Below are 18,612 nucleotides of genomic sequence, written 5' to 3' on the forward strand. Positions count from 1 at the left end.
TTGGATGGGGTGGCGTCAGGAAGAATGAGCCGATCTTAATAGTCATGTCTTGCTCATTGCACTCTTAAGTGAAAATCAGTTGGCAATGAATTCCTGATGATCGATCATCCATTTTTATCAACGACTAATAGTTGACTGTAGTCAATTATTGTTTCTTTCATTGTGAATATTAATCAAATTTTGTTAATTTTTATATTTGTCAGTTTTTACTTTGCCCATCATAGCATGTTGTGCATTTTTACTTGTTTCCTGGTGATTCTTAATTAGTTTTAATCCTTTCCTTATGACTGCAGTTCGGTTTTACTCTTTCCTTATGATTTCATTTCAGTGTTTACTCTCATCTTTGCAATTGTTAATCAGTTTTTACTTCGTTCCTTGTGATTGCTAATCATTTAGCACTCCCTTCTTTGTGATTGCTAATCAGGTATTAATCCCTTCCTTGTGAGTGCTTATCGTTTTTTTGCTGCCTTCCTTAGAATTGCTAATCCATTATTACTCCCTTCCTTGTGAGTGCTGATCAGTTTTTGCTTCCTTCCTTGTGATTGCTAATCAGTTATTACTCCTTTCCTTGTGATTGCTAATCAGTTATTACTCCTTTCCTTGTGATTGCTAATCAATTATTGCTCCCTTCCTTGTGATTGCTAATCAGCTATTACTCCCTTCCTTGTGATTGCTAAATACTCATTATTCCCTTCCTTGTGAGTGCTAATCAGTTTTTGCTTCCTTCCTTGTGATTGCTAATCAGTTATTACTCCTTTCCTTGTGATTGCTAATCAGTTATTGCTCCCTTCCTTGTGATTGCTAATAACTCCCTTCCTTGTGATTGCTAAATACTCATTATTCCCTTCCTTTGAGTTAATCAGTTTTTGCTTCCTTCCTTGTGATTGCTAATCAGTTATTACTCTTTTCCTTGTGATTGCTGATCAGTTATTACTCTCTTCCTTGTGATTGGTAATTAGTTATTAGTCCCTTCCTTTTGAGTGATAATCAGTTTTTGCCCCTTCCTTGTGAGTGCTAATCATTTATCACCCCCTTCCTTATAATTGCTAATCAGTGATTACCCTCTTTCTTGTGATTGCTAATTAGTTATTACTCCCTTGTGCGTGCTATTCAGTTTTTGCTTCTTTTCATGTGGTTGTTAATCACTTATTACTCCTTTCCTTGTTGGTGCTAATCAGTTTTTACTTAATTCCTTGTGATTGGTAATCAGTTATTACTCCCTTGTTAGTGCTAATTAGTTTTTACTTAATTCCTTGTGATTTGTAATCAGTTATTACTCCCTTGTTAGTGCTAATCAGTTTTTACTTAATTCCTTGTGATTGGTAATCAGTTATTACTCCCTTGTTAGTGCTAATCAGTTTTTACTTAATTCCTTGTGATTGATAATCAGTTATTACTCCCTTGTTAGTGCTATTTAGTTATTACTCCCTGGTGAGGACTATTTAAAATTTGCTTTCATCCTTGTGAGTGGTATTCAGTTATTACTTTCTTTCTTGTGAGTGCTTATCAGTTTTTATAGCTTTCCTTATTATTTTGAGTAAGTTTTTCTCCCTTCCGTGTGATTGCTAAGTTTTTATTCCTCTAATTTTGATTACTAATCGGTTTTACCCCTTTCGTTATGATTAAATATCCTTTATAATTACATGACTTGCTTGCACACACATCACTTGTATATAGTTTTTCTCAGGGGTCATATCCTCTTAGGGAAACGTTATATGACACACACTTATATTTATATATATATATATATATATATATATATATATATATATATATATATATATATATATATATTTATTTACACACACATTTACAGTGCATAGTAAATTGATTTTATATTATTTTTTGTGACTATATATACATACATTATATATATATATATATATATATATATATATATATATATATATATATATATATATATATATATATATATATATATATATATATATATATATACTGTATATATATATATGTGTATATGTATATATATTATATATACAGCATATATATATATAATATATTATATACATATGTTTATATGCATGTGTATATAGTCACAAAAATAATAATATATCGAATCCTCTGTGCCTTGTAAATATCTTACTCTTAAAGGGAAAGTTCATTGTTATTTCCAAACCTTAGTCTCAGATTTGAATCCTGGCCGGGGCTGTTCATCGGTGTTTCCTACCCAAAGTCTTAGTTCGAGTCCTGTCTTGGGCAGAGACCATTATTTGTTATAATACCATTTAGGTGTAAATTATTCCCAAGCTATAGTGAATTCAGTATTAAACACACATATATATATATATATATATATATATATATATATATATATATATATATATATATATATATATATAAATGTGTTGGTGTGTGTGAACTTTTTAGCACACCACCGTGATTTATATATAATCATTAAGCTACAAATGTCGTTTGATATCCATTTCACGCTGCTTCGGGAATATCCCCGATGGGGAATTATCACCGAAGGGGAACTATAAGTGTTGAATGGATTGGTACCGCCGGGTCTAGATCCCTTGACACAGCTCCTTCCAGCGACTCCAGTCGACGGTCAAACCACTTAACCATCAAGAGAGGTATAAAATAACGCCGATTCTGCCATACTTGTTGGAAGGTACTGTATCGAGGGATCGAGACCCGGCGGTACCAATCCATTTATCACTTATAATTCCCCTTCGGTGATAATTCCTCATCGAGGATATTCTCGAAGTAGCGTGAATTGGACATTAAACGACAATTGTCATATATATATATATATATATATATATATATATATATATATATATATATATATATATATATATATATATATATGGTATGTTATATATGTGTTCGTATATATATGTATATATGCATACACACACACATGTATATATATATAATCCCATTTAACTTACTGTAGTTTCAAGTAATTGTTAGCATTATCCTTATGTCACGATTCATGTGGTCGTTGGCTTAAATGTTTATGGAGTCTGTAAAAAAAAAAACTTGAATTGCGTGATGACATCAATGATTGTATTTACTTGCAGACAGGTGCATTTTCGACATATTTTCAGTAATAACTGATTATCAAGTTTGTCTTTAATTATATTTTTAAAAGCAAATCACATAAGTACGTTTTGATCTGTTTACGAAAGGGAGACATGCAGTTTTCGCACACGTACATTAAGAACCACTGCAATATCTTGGTAAAAAGTCGGTAGTGAATTAAGGGTTTGGCTTTTGGTATTTAAGCATGTTTGCTTTTATCTTAATCTTCTGTTCGTGCGCAAAAGTCTTCCTGACTTCTTGCATTTAAAGTTAGATGAGTCGAATTTTCCTCCTCAATAATTCATCTTCTGGGACCGTGACATGCAGCTCTTGGTATATGCTTTGAATGTAGCTGCTTTTGATAGGAATCCGTCAATAAATTTTGCCTGGCAGGAAAATAAAGTGTTTTCACTTTCACGAAAAATTAGGATCCTCATTCCGATCAGTGATTTAGGTACAGGTTTCATAGCTGTTTTGAACGTGAGGTTCCGAACACTTGATTTTTCTGGCTAGTTTTTGTAGGCACGCACACATGAGGAGTGCGTTAGTTGCACTGATCATATGCATTTTTATTTATGTTACCGAACTTGCATTATCTTCTATATTTATATGTAGATACGTTTTCGTATATTCTTTGATAGTGGCAAATTGTTCAGGGGTTAAAAACCATGATTTATGATATATGCTCACCATGATTCATGACGCTCTTGGGAAATCGTTGGTTTGATATATTTACCTGCACGCGCGTTGAGTAGTGAGAATAACTGCACCGAGACAGGTATACGAAAGCAGAAGACTTGACAGAACATACATTTGTGTGACGCAATGGTGACAGGAATCCTGATTTGCATTTTGTGTTTTGTTTGTCTCTCCGTCTGTACATTTTTTCCACTTTATATCCTTATACATATTTATACATACATATATATATATGTATATATATATATAATGTATGTATGTATGTATGTATGTATGTATGTATGTATGTATGTATGTATGTATTATCATAACTGACAATGAAATGAGAGAATTGAACTTCAGCTCTCTCTTTCGAGTTGCAAGCACACACCTTCACCGGACTCTGGGTATGTTTGAGAGTGGAGGTAATTGTATCATTTAATTATCAGTATCAGTATATACACATACATACATACATACATACATACATACATACATACATACATCTAACCATAGTTTAAAAAATTAGATTATAAAGCTTGGTAATAAACTATTAGTATTTTGAATGAAATTATAGCCTCCTTTTTTTCTTTACTTAAACGTTCCAAATGTTTAATTGTAAAAAGCCAGAATAAAATGACAAAGACAACTGCTGACCGTTGAATGACTCCTACAGGTTTCTAGGTTTTATTCTTTTTACTTATTCTTTAAACATGGAAAGAAATCCACTGAGTGTTCTCATGTTCTTTTATTCTTTTTTTTTTTCTCTAGTTCTCTGCCCAGCCTATTATCCCTTTAGACTGTGAGAAATCCTCAAGCCATTACCACTGCATCCTCTTTTTCACACGACCCCGGTCCTCCTCCACCTCCTCTCCTTTCCCTTTTAGCTGCTGCGACTCGAACATTACGAGGATTAGCTTGACTAAACCTCATAGTAGCAGCCGGCCAGACACATAACACGATATGTAATCTCATTTACCTCGGTCGGTCGGCCTCCTCGCTGGACACCCTTTCCAATGTCCCCCACCACCACCCCCTTTCCATCCTTGACCGCAAAATCAAACCGACAAAAATCTCGGAGGCCGTGACAGGCCCTCCTGTACTCCGGAAGACGGCCGAGTTTGTTGTTTTCAGTGTGTTGCTGCTTCAAGTATGTGTACATATATGAGTATTATCGTTGTTTTTAAAATGTTAGGGACAATTAGGGACATTCTAATTAGAAATTTCCCGAAAGATAAAAGTGGATATGTCCGTAAGGTTCTTTTTGAAGCATGTAATATGATGAGACATACGTGGACAAAGTGGGGAGATGTTGGAGGCTCAGTTGAAACAACATAAATGTGGTGTAAGAAAAGATAACATGTTAAATGCATTATTTTCACATATGAATAACAGTAAACATTGAATTAATTGGATAGTACCGAAGGAAATTATGTTTTGTAATGCTTTGAAGTGGAGTTCAGTAGGAGCTTGTAGTATTAAAAACAAGGTTGTGATACTTATTAAAAATCAGCCTGGGCTTATATAAAACGGACGAAATATTAATGAATGGTACTTTAAAATAGGTAGATTATTAGGCATCACCATTGTTTGGCAGTTGTAAATGTTTTTACCTGGCCACGAAGTCTTCCAGTGACTCTGTTATTACTTCTTTAGCTCTTGTTCTGAATCGTGATGAGGTTTAGAAATACATGCAAGTGCTCGATTCGAGCCTTTTTTCACTTCTTGCTAGATGCATTATATATGTATACAGTATATATATATATATATATATATATATATATATATATATATATATATATATATATATATATATATATATATATATATATATATATATATATATATATATATATATATATATATATAAATATGTAACTGAATCACGAAAATATAGAACGTGATGAATCTTTAAATAAGACAATACCACGAAGGAAAGTGAAACGACTGAGTGGTGCTAGACCTTTGACTTACTGTCCTTTACTTCTATATACATACATACATACATATATATATATATATATATATATATATATATATATATATATATATATATATATATATATAGAATAATTGTATTTGTGGTTTACTTCATACCAACGCAAAGCCCGATATAACTGCAAAATGCAGATACCATAGACACAGCGCAGAATACTTTAATAAAATATATAGGCTACACATGTAATGGCAGGGATGGTTTTTATCAACCTTTAGTGACTAGTATTCATTGTTTGGCAGATTTTAGAGAAACTACAGTATACTAACGCAGCCGCCTAGAGGAAAATATAAAGGGTGGCAATAATGATGATAACTGTGATGGTAAAAGTAAACCTAAGGGAGTTCAGGAAGATACATAAATAAAAATGAATAAATAAAACAGTAATTTTAATACAACAGTATTATATACTATGAGCCAAGAATATGTTTATCAGTTGTAATAATGTAAGTTGTAATAATGTAGACAAAATTCAGCGAAACCCTCCACGTGAGAAATATCTCAAAAACGTACACCTAAATTCCATCTGGTAATATCAAAAAGGCTACCAGCGTACAGAGAGTACTTTAAGTAGAATAAGCTCGTAAGATAGATTATTTATTATTATTATTATTATTATTATTATTATTATTATTATTATTATTATTATTGAATCACTTAAATAAATGCACATCTGCATTGTATTTTATAAATCATATAGATTCTTATATATTTATAATCATTTCCTCCGTAGGGGGCCAGTACATATGAGGTGCACTGTAGGCATTACTTAAGGATCTTAGCTTCAACCCCTTTCATTTCTTTTACTGAACCCCCATTCATAATCTTTCTTTCTTCTCACTCTCAACCTCTCCTAACAATTGGTGCTTATTGCAGTTGCAGTAAGCCTGTTACGCCTTTTAAACCTTATTACTGTCAATTTCAGTTTCAGCGTTGAATGACCTCATAGGACCCAGCGCCTGGACATTGGGCTAAATTCTGTTTTCTATTCTAAATCATATAGTTGCTGTCTCAAGTCATTTACTTTGATCTGTTTTGCACTAGTTCGCGAGTAACTGAGAAGTCAAGGAAAAAGCTTCGGTACGACTGAAAACTGAGACACTTTCCAACGCTTAATGAACCTTTGCGGATTCAGATGACGCAAAAGTACGTCATTGCTTTCTAAACCCTTGAGATTCCCACTGATAAATATTTACTCTTCGAAATAAATTCATTTGAATAAGAAAAGGGACAAACATTGTGGGAAGCAGCGTGAGGAAGTTGCATTTGACAATTATAGGCTGCTATTTAGGTTACCCACGCAACTATTCGATAAATAGTCAGCCATGGTTCTGTTGACCAGCGGTTTTACAGTTCTTGGGAATCGCTTTTAAGAAATATGATGTTCTTCTAAGGTATTTTTTATTCGTTGATAAAAATGAAGAAAATTAATAGTACCTGGAAGAATGACAGTTTTACTCTTCAAAAGTGTTTCCATACTATTATTTAGTATCGAGTGCGCTTACAAGGACTTCGGGTGATTAATCATTGAATTAGTTTATGGCGTCGGGATCCCCCGATTTATCTCCTGCCACAAGAAGTCGCCGCCGCGGCAGCTGACCACCAGCTTCCGTGCAGTATCTCAAAAGTCGTTGAAGAAGAAATGCGGCTTCGGCCGTTGATTTTCACCTCTGGGTAGCGAGGGCATAGAGGTCAGCTTTCATGTCCAGTCCAGTCAGGGCGACTAGGTAACGGTCAGACTTGATGTTTAAAAGAGTGGACGTGTCCTAAAGAGTAAATTATGGCTGACCCCGGGAGCTCCCGGTGTGTGTGTCACTGACGCCCACCAACGGCTCTCCCAGGCTCCTATAGTTGTTCTCTTTCTCTGTGAGTCTCGTTAGAAAAAAACTTTTAAAAGGAGTTTATGGGTCAAGATTAGAATTTCCCTCCCCTCACCCCCACCCTCTCTCTCTCTCTCTCTCTCTCTCTCTCTCTCTCTCTCTCTCTCTCTTCTTACTCATCGTGCATTTTTTTTGTTATTGTAATTTGTCACATTTTAAAAGCGTTATTTATTCTTTACATTTTGGAAACCTCTTGCTAATTTTAGTGTGTGTGTTTGTTTATGCATGCGCATTATAGAACGGATAAATTTTCGTAAATAATAAATAACATGACCAAACATTTGTCTCTCTCATTTCGGTTTCGACCAAGTCTCGGTTCTATATTTCGTTTTCACTTTCACACGAAAAAAGGTTGTAAAAGGTGACGGATGGCTGCCATTGAGGCGGCGGGGGGAGGGGGAATTGGCATCCCATGAAGGGTGAAGGGGGAAGGGAACAGAGGGAAGAACGCGCTGAGTGGTGGACAATGGGTCTCTCCATAGCGTGGACAAACATCTAAATGACCCCCTCGCTCAGTCTCTAGCTGCCCCTTTGCCCCGTTTTCGGGTACCCCTTTCATAGCCACAAACCTGGAATGTTTTTGGAATTTCGATTGGTTGCTCAGTTCGTGTTCTTCACTTGATGTTCTCTAGAATTATGTGGTCATTTGGAGTCTGGAGTTTTAATGGTAGTAGCGTGGAAAGTGTTTTATATATATATATATATATATATATATATATATATATATATATATATATATATATATATATATATATATATATATATTTATTTATTTATTCAAAGAGAATATGAAACATTCCGTTAAATGCTCTGCTACGTGCGACGTAAAGCAAGCTGGTCCAGTGGAGCATTTTGTTGAAATATGCGATAAAATATTCATGTCCAGAATTAGTCCCGCATTCCTAGGACTTTTCTTCTATACAGCTTTTGTTTCGGAATCGTCATTTATATGTGGCAAAGCCATGTGCGAAGTCTCCCACGAGTCGTGAAGTCCTCTCCAAAACTTCACCCCCCCCCCTCCCCCCGCCTCACCACCTCTCCCGGTCACCGGCTGGACAACGGCCGCAGCGTAACCAAAAGACTTCAAAATGTGGTCAAAGGTCATAATAGAGCCGGTCAGTTTTATGTGAGAACTCGGAACTACCTAATGTATATACGCGCACATTAGGATTCTGGGCCACTTTTCATTTTTAAAATGTTCTCCTCACCTTAAAACCTATTTATTAGAAAAGGTTTCAAGTTGTTTCCCTCATTTTTTATGACCCTAGAAATTTCCGGCACGGTTAAGTAGCGTTTTCCTTGCCTTTCCATTCATTTTGCCCCATTTCCTAGGAAGCAGACGAGGATGTCATGACGATCATACTGAAGCAAGAAAGGTGGAATAAGTTACGTAGCTACTTTAGAATACAGACGTTGTGATAACTTTGTTTTTCTTTTCCAGGCAGTTTAAATGTATGTCGGAACTCGTGAATAAAGACAACAGGAAATGTTTAACATTTGACATTTTGTTCCCCTTTTTTTTAATAAGCGTCGACCCTGTGGATATCAAAGTATAACTCGCTTCCTGTTTCCGATTGTGCAATGGCGTTGTTTGTTGAGGTTGGGTAAGGTTGTGGGAGACTGAGAATTGGAGTGGGCGGTAAATCTGGCCCACAGTGAGTGAATGAGTGAGAGAGTGTGGGAGAGTGAGTCGCCTGGCCGCAAATGAATCCACAGATGGCCAGTGGTCAGGGTATCCTGGAGGGAGGAGCGCCAACCCCGGGTATCCTCCCGACGGCCCTTGACCTCCACCCTTCCGTACGCTCCCAATGTTAACCCCTACCCCTTCGTCCCTCGCGTTGACCGCCCCTTTGACCCCCAGCAGCTGTTTTAGAGTGAAAAACGTCCTCCTCCTCCTCCTCCTCCTCCACCTACCCCCTCCTTCCTCGTGTACCATTTTCCCGATCTTTCCAACCAAATTAAAACCGCCTCATAAATGATTCGGGGCCATTTCACATTGACTTGACCAAAGGGCGAAAAAGGGGGAAAGAGAAAAGAAAGGACGAGGAGAAAGAGGCCGTGGAGAGAGCGCAAAGAGCGACTGGACACAGTCCCTTTCTGGCCTATTTATCCATTTCCATTTGTGTGTGGGTGGCTGGGTGGGGTCGCCATGGATTTTGACTTTTCAACTTCTGTTGTATGAAAATTTCGTTCTGTGCGGCCCTTCCTTTTTCTGATTTTTTCCCCTTTGGGCCCCAACAAGCACATCTTGCTGGTCAGTGGTCATCCAGAAGCCCCCTTCTTCTCCGGGCTCCCCCACCCCCATTTCCAGATGTCGCATGTCACATATCTCATTTGAAATGCTCTCCTCATCCACCCTCACCCACTCACTACAGGTCTGCTCGGTCGAAAGTCTTATTCATAAACAGGAAGAAAAACTATTTCCCGCGATGCAGTTATTCACTTCCCTCCCATTGCGTGATTGATTTCAGTGTCACTGTAGAAAGTGGATTGTCTGAGTGAATCGATTCCTGTATATAAATCCAAGTTATTCACCTCCACTAAAGCAGAATTTGTTTTTGCCCAGTATTTTGTGAACTCTTACCTGATTGAGATTAGTACAGTCAATATCAAGTTCTGTTTTTAACTTCGAAGGAATATTCTTCTTGAAGGAAAGGAGTATATTTACTTGACTTTAAGAGTGTACTCTTTTGAACTTTGGGAACTTTGTAAAAGTGAAATTATCTTTCTGTTCCACAGTTACTTTTCCTTTGGAAAAATAACTTGCCGTTCATTGTGTTTCTTCTTTAATTTGATTTTAATTTGATAATTCTTATTGTTGTTAATTTTCTTTGTACAGTTCACGAGAAACACAGTTGGTCACCCCGCCCTAATTTCCACTGTTTACGTACCAGATATCCTGTCATTGTTGCCGTTACATTTGTGTTTGTGTGTATATTACGGGAATAAAATTTACTGATGGCAATGATAATAGTGATAAGAAGAATAAAAAAAAAGAAGACGTTAAGATGTCTTTCTGGCTTTTTATTAAAAATACCTTTATCACCTGAAAATGACTTGTAGATTCTAAAGGCATTCGGTTGAATTGCTTGGAAACAGGCAAGTGTGTAATTTCTGGTTTGGTACATGATTAGTTTTAGTTTGGATAGAATATCCGATAATGATAGTTGAAGAAGCGTGAGAATATTATCTTACTGAATATTTCATGAAAGTTTCAGCCAAGTAGGGTAAGGATTACCTAGTCGTGGCCCTCCCGTTCTGTCGGTATACTTTTTGACGTAGAAGTGAGCACTTGCATCCAGTTTTTTTCTCTCTCTCTCTCTCTCTCTCTCTCTCTCTCTCATTCTCTCTCTCTCACCCTAGCTGTGCCCACGACAGTCTACTAACAACTAGGTACATCGTTCACTGCACAGGTCAAGAGTCTTTCATCCTGTATTTTAGGGAACGAGCGTGAGTTGTCCAGTTGTGACAAGCTAGACGCACTACCACTTAACTACGAGGCCGAGTTAGAGATGCAGAGACGTAACCTGTTTGTAGACCTGACATATTGATTGATTGATCGACTGATTGGAGAATGGATGTTGTTAGGTGAAAGAGAGCTGTTAGTGACTGATTATGTAAAATGATTGAGCATTTTACATGATCAGTGTATATATTTGTATCAGATGAAGCTTTGTTTTCGGGGATGGGTTTGGCTGTACTTCTTGATAAAAAGAAGAATTATGCCAATTATCTCATTTAAAGCTGCTGCAATACTCGAGCTTTGTGCTTTATGATTGAAGTTTCAAAATTATATTCAGGTATTAACACGGCTCTCTGCACTTTATGGAAAGAGTTTCTTCAGGTGAAAAGGCGCTTTAAATGAAGTGCTGATGCCAACGGTTGAGTAAAAACATACATACATACATACATACATAGGCTACATATACACACGCACACACACACACACACACATATATATATATATATATATATATATATATATATATATATATATATATATATACACATATACATACATATATATACATATATATATATTTATATATATATATATATATATATATATATATATATATATATATACTTTTATATATATATATATATATATATATATATATATATATATATATATATATATATATATATATTATACACACAGATACATATATTGATGATTTCCAGCAGGTGGTTTAGAAACGATGTGACTTTTCCGTCATTCATGAGTAAGATATTGGTAATTTAGGTGCCATTCATGTCTTCCTTGCGTTTGGATTTTAATCAAATAATATTCTAAGCCTCCAAACTGTTTAATTTTGTCCGCTGTTTTCAAAGAGAAAATATTTTTTTATGTACTAAGAAGAGCGATTAATTGGGAAAATGTGAGCAATTTTGTGACAAGCTAAGTTGTACCGATACAAAAATACTGTATTTCAGCTCAAGGTAATACACAAGTCTAGTTTGCGGATACAGTAGTCAGTACAAAATACCAATAGATAAAAAATAAAGATTGAACCATTACAGTCCTAACATACCCTTGATATTATGTAAGATAATAATAATAATGATACTGGAAGTATCTATCGCTTTCCACGAGGTCAAGTCCCACTCACGTTTCCCCTGTCTTACCTGGTTTTCCTCGGGACTGTTCTAATAAGAACCCAGGTCTACCCAAGACCTTCTGTAGGTCTTGGGTTGACCCGTCCCATTAGCCTCTGCTAAGGGAAAGTTATGTCTTAGCTCGCTGCTTTAATCCAGTGAAGGATTGACTCTTAAAGCAAGCAAGTCATTTGATACTGAATTATACTTTGTGTTAACGTCTTGTACACTGTCAAGTACGGTTTTAATATCTCTGTATGAGATAAGTTTATTGTTCACTTTGCACTAACAACTTGTTTGGAAATTTGTTTTTACTCTTCAAAAAGCAAGTTCAAGCTTTCTTTCAGTGGGTATTTAAATAGTGAATTATACTTTGTGTTAATATCTATTTGTATCACTGATTCATATACAATACGGTTTTAATATCTCTGTATGAGATAAGAAATTTTAAGTTGATAATGTTCACTTTGACACAGGACTACAGTGACGCACTAACGAACAACTTGTTTGGTCAAATTTGTTTTTAGTGTGTCATCAAATAAAAGTTCTGCATATATGAAAATTTATTTCGATTTGGAGGACGTTTGGTATATATAAATAGTGTAAATATATATACATATATATATATATATATATATATATATATATATATATATATATATATATATATATATATATATATATATATATATATATATATATATATATATATATATATATATATATATATATATATATATAGGAATGTTGTGACCCCATCCCCATCAGCCAACGTTGGCACGGTATCTGCAGGGTACATTGCTAGGCTTACATTTACAAGGCCCGTCTTTGGCTCCCGCCTTACGTCCCACCATTCCACTCAGCTGTAAATGGGTACCAGTTTCTCCAGGGTTCAAGGGAGAGGACATGGGGCTAGCAGCCTCATCCCCGAAAATTTGCTAAGAAACCGGGTGGCTGTACCCTTATGTAGCCAACTCGTATAAATGGGAAAAGACATCTGGTGAAAAAGGAAAAAAATTATATATATATACATATATATATATATATATATATATATGTATGTGTGTGTGTGTGTGTGTGTGTGTGTGTGTGTGTGTGTGTGTGTGTGTTTTATATATATATATATATATATATATATATATATATATATATATATATACATACAGTGTGTATATATATACACTGTGTATAGTGTATGTGTGCCTTTGCATGCCGTTGTCACATACGTTTTGACATTTTTTTATATTTGTAAATATTAAGCCACAAATATCGTTTAATCATTTTACCATGCCTTGGGAATAAATTACTCCCAAGGGGAATAATAATTGTTAAGTGCTTCGTCCGCGGTGTATGTGACAAAAATTCGTAATTAGCCAAGTGCTACAGTGTTACCAATCAACTATCATTGTGGAGATGGATACAAATCGATGCTAAGTACAGAACCTGAATTCGACAAGCATTTCTACAGAAGAATCAATATCATGTTATTTCTCTCCCGATAGTTCAGTGGTCTAAGCCAGTACCTATCGTGTTTTCCAAAGCAGGCATCGGTTCGAATCCTGCCGGTGGCGAAACACTTATCAGTATGTTATTCCCAAGATATAGTTGAATTGGATATTAAACGACATTTGTGGCTTAATATTTGTTTGTATTTATGTATGTGATTTCATTTTTGTACACGCGTGTTTGTGTGTGTGTGTGTGTGTGTGCGAGAGAGAGAGAGAGAGAGAGAGAGAGAGAGAGAGAGAGAGAGAGAGAGAGAGAGATCGTGAAACAAAAACCTGCTTGCTTAGGTTCATCACCCAGTGAGCAATTGAGTCGCTGCTTCTCTTTTCGTGGTCGTTGATATCATGTCCAGATAAAGAGGTGCTGGATACCTTAGTATTTAAATATCTTATGAAAACCTACAAATGTGATTTTTCTTTTCCAAATGTCATTTCATTTCTTGTCAGTAGCCAGCGGTCGATATATTAAATAGCTGGACGATAGAAGCTGCTTCACTATATAGTTACTTCAAGAAGATAAATGGTTTTTTCCTGTTAATAGGAGAGGTACTTTGAGTAATTGGAGTTCTCAACAAATTTGGCAGGCGCTAAATACAGAAATGTGGTAAGAGAGAGCGCAACTTGTTTAGGTCATGCTCTGTATATGACTTACATACTGGTTTAGTGTTGAAGAAGGGTCTCCATCTAACAGTTTCTTTCAAAGGAAACTGGATTGGTCGTGCGCGATTTTAGTTGTTTCTGTCTGAAGTCAAGCGTGAAGGGATTAGTTCAGTAATATATATTAGTCAGTAGTTATTCATTGGTTGTTTTACAACGTCGCACGTGAGCGTAGAGAGGGGGACTTGTTTTTAAGTAGTGGATTGTCATTAGAGTGGTATTTGGTTCCGTGTGTATTTGCTACTGCATTGTCATAGTTCGCTTTTAAAACTTTTTCGTTTGTAGGTTCATTTCTTTATGTCCGTTTCATGTTGCTCTTGCAGTATCCACATTTTTCAGTATATCGAGTGTTTACTAAGGTTTGGGTTATGTTTATAATGAAGGCATGTTTTTTTAAAGGATCGTTTTCGTAGGTGCTGAATACATAATAGAAGAGTATTACTGTGTAATTGATTTTCTTCCGCTGTTGTCCAACATGTTGACCTATAAAATTATATGGCAGGAAGCGTAACTCCAACTTTGTGTAAACAAGGGTATGCATGCTTGAATAGAAAAAAATAGCTGTGCTTAGAATAACCACCCACGTGGACACATATAAACAATTCGAGCTGACGCAAAGACGCCGGTGGCCCTGTCTTGTACAATAGTGTGTTTCGAAACCGCGTTAATATCATGTGAAGCCCGTTGGCTTTCGGATCTTATTGTCTCATTGCAAGTTTCATCAATGCTGATTTTCTTAAAGGCAGAAGCGCTAACGCTACGCTCAACCTACCTTTTTTTTTTTTATTCGGAGTCGGGGAACAGTTAATTAGATGCAAAATGATATACAAGACCGAGCCACCATCATAATAAACTTGTGGAAACAAGGATGCTGGGTTAAAGTCCCTACGTCAGCGTATACAGGCAAATTAATGCGACTTGAAAAGAAATGCAAAAAGAAGTGGAGTTTTTTGAGGTTTTAAATACAGCGTATAGTTTATTTAAATAGAGCAGCCAAGGTATTGACTATTTCCAGTGTAAAGGTAATATGAGAAAGAGGAAAATTCCAAGACCAGAAGTCGCTAGCATTACGTAAAATTTGACTATAAAATTTATTTGAGAGGAGAGAAAGAAGCAGAAACGAAAGGAAGGAACCAGAAACTTGAAGACGGCATTAGTGCACCATTTACAGCAGTAAGGAAAGAGGTGTTTTGAGAATTTAGGGAGACACGCATGCACGCACATACATGCATGCGTTAAGATTCTCTTAACTTTGTGGGAAGATTAATAAAGAAAATGCCGACGATGAATGAAAACTAAATCTGACATAACATAGTATGAATGTATTTCTCAGAACTCAACCCATTCTCTTACCTCCTTTCTCAAAGCAGAGAGGACACAGGACCCTAGGTAAAGTTAGGTTAGGGAAGGTGTGTAATTACCGTTTTAACGTTTTCCTATGTTACTAACCCCAAAAATCTTGGAGAGAAGGAGTGGACACCTCAAAATATTTTTACCACCACACTGGCTAATGCTAGTCTATATATATACCCTTTTAAAAAACAATACTGATGTGATTAAAAAGAACATTCTATATCATAAACACTAGTGTACACACACACACGCATACTTACATACATACATGTATGTATGTATATATATCTATATTATATACTTACATACATACATGTATATATATATATATATCTATATATACTCGTATATATATATATATACTGTATATTTGATACCGACTGTCAAAATGGTGACATACATATATATACTTACGTACAAACACGCACGCACACGTACACACACATTATGTGTGTGCGTTTATATATGTATATTATATATACGTGTGTGTGTGTATGTGTGCGCGCGTTCGTGCGTGTGCGCGTGTGTGAGTGTGTGTGCGCACGCTCGTGCTAATGTTTAGTGTATAGCCAGCCTAGCATTAGTAAATATGGTGGCATAAATGTTTTGAGATGTCTGCTGCTTGTCTCCATGTACCCAGTTTAACGTTGAGGGCAAGTGAACTTTCACTTGATGGACCACGCAATGTCTTTTGGTAGCTGATCTTTATCGCGTAGAAAACTTCCCCAACAGTAATTCTGTCTCTTAGAGTCAATTTAAAGCTAAAGGTAGGTTTTAGTTGAATTTTATTGCACCGTTGTCTTCGTTTTTGTTTCTTATTATTGTCTTCATTTCTGCCTCTTAATAATTTTTTTCTTGAAAATTATATGTTATTAGAAGGAAGTTATTATGTCTGTATACGTGCGGCTGCATAAAGCTCCTTCCTAAATTTGGTATTTAAAAGAGACTGGAAAATTTTATAATTTTCCAAAATGTGATTCCGAAAGAATTACGAACGGTAGTTTTTTCTTTTTCCCAGTTAGTAATTGCAGTCTCTCTCTCTCTCTCTCTCTCTCTCTCTCTCTCTCTCTCTCTCTCTCTCTCTCTCTCTCTCTCTCTAGGTAATAATAAAATCTGAAGAAATATCTAAAGATTTATCTTAAAAAGGCTAGGATGACGGCGATTACATGTAGGGAAGAGGATGAGAAGTATTATGTTTATTATAAATAGTTGTAACTAATCCTCAGCGATCAAGAGCTGAGATCGTTTAGGATAACACCCTCCCTCTCTCTCTCTCTCTCTCTCTCTCTCTCTCTCTCTCTCTCTCTCTCTCTCTCTCTCTCTCTCTCTCTCTCTCTCGTGTCAAGAGCAAGTCTAGGTTTTGTCCCTAGAGGTGAGATGAAACCAAGGTATCGAAATATCGAGTTAAAGTACAGAAGGTTAAGTGCAACCTAAATCCATTATCAATGCATCTCAGGTAATAGCAAAGACGCGACAGACTTCATCTGGCCACTGCTGTCGTCATCACCTGAATTTCAGTTGCAACACACAAAGTGGGTCAAAACGCGTAAAAAAGAATAATGTCTCATAAAGCCTCTCCGCGACACCAATTTTCTCGCATCATTTTACGTAAACATCGACTTTAACTTCCACACTTACACGTTATACTTAACTGTCAAACGCTGTTGGGGTCGTACAAGTTGCCTGTCACTTCCTATTTGGCACTAACTTTTGTTTTTCTTGACGCCTTCATATTGCGTCTTCATGTTACAGGAAGGAGGCTGGCCATGTGCAATGGCTCCTTAAAGATTATATTGAATTTAGATTGTTTTTTTTATTTTTTATTTTGCAGTTGAATTTGTATCGCCCTTTCCTGTCATTTTTTAAGAGGACCAGATACAGGTCCTGTCGAAGGTCTGTTTATCTTATGACTCAAAGTTGTGACGCCCCAAAATCTTGCACGCCAGTTCACAGTTAATGCTTCCGTACTGTACAAATATTTTGGGTGTAGTGAACTTTACATATGTCAGGCTCCTGGCTCCGATGATAAGAATATGAAGACATGGAATTAATTTTTTTTTCACCAGTGTTGTTTTGATTTTGGATAATTTAATGTTCTGGCTGTTCAAATAGTGAGACTGCTGTTAAGCACACCCATATCCAGATTATTTCGTTTTCGGATAGGTTAGGCTTCAAACTAATGAAGGATATATATACGTGGGCATTACTAGTTGGTAGCTGGGTATGGTCTAATTAGATGTTTAAAGATAGTAAGGTATTAGTAATTTGTAAGATGGTTGTGATCAGTGATTAACATGGCTGAGGTGTTCATGGCCTGAGTCTCTCTCTCTCTCTCTCTCTCTCTCTCTCTCTCTCTCTCTCTCTCTCTCTCTCACATTTGTTTCATCATGATCTCTGCGGATGCTGCCCCTGGGTGAGTTAGCTGAAGATATGGGTGACAGGGAGGGTTGTATGGAGATGGGAAATGTGTGGGCGTATTAATTCCGGCCTGTGGGAAAGAAGAGAAAAAGGAGAGGGCGGGGGACCAGTGGTCAGTTGAAAATGGGGTGAAACGGATGGGGGCGCTGGAGGTGGGAGGGGACAGGACGGAGTCTTGTTGTGATAACAGCCTCATACGCATGCGCAGAGCCCTGTCTTACTTGTCCCACCCATCCCCCCTTACCCCCAGTTTTGTTGTTCCCCTTTCCCAGCTCCCCTCTCAAGCCGTTTGACCAGTAAAGGTCAACAATGCGAGGTACAAATAAATCAATTGAAACTTCGTCCAGCTCTGGACAGTGACAGAGTGAAACGATTTATTTTGGTCATATATAAAATCTGATTTATATTCTCTCTCTTTTATATTGCCTAGATGAAAGTATCTCCATTTACTGCGTCGTCGGCCTATCTTTCA

The 18,612-nt window shown here is 36.4% G+C and overlaps 1 long non-coding RNA gene across 2 annotated transcripts in view; it reads left to right on the plus strand.

The window, feature by feature from the left end:
* Positions 1 to 18,612, plus strand: part of LOC136838853 (uncharacterized) — a 334,467-nt gene that overhangs the window by 148,475 nt on the left and 167,380 nt on the right. The window lies entirely within an intron of this gene.

Source organism: Macrobrachium rosenbergii, chromosome 5 (genome assembly GCF_040412425.1).
Source record: "Macrobrachium rosenbergii isolate ZJJX-2024 chromosome 5, ASM4041242v1, whole genome shotgun sequence".
In the NCBI taxonomy this organism is placed as follows: domain Eukaryota; kingdom Metazoa; phylum Arthropoda; class Malacostraca; order Decapoda; family Palaemonidae; genus Macrobrachium; species Macrobrachium rosenbergii.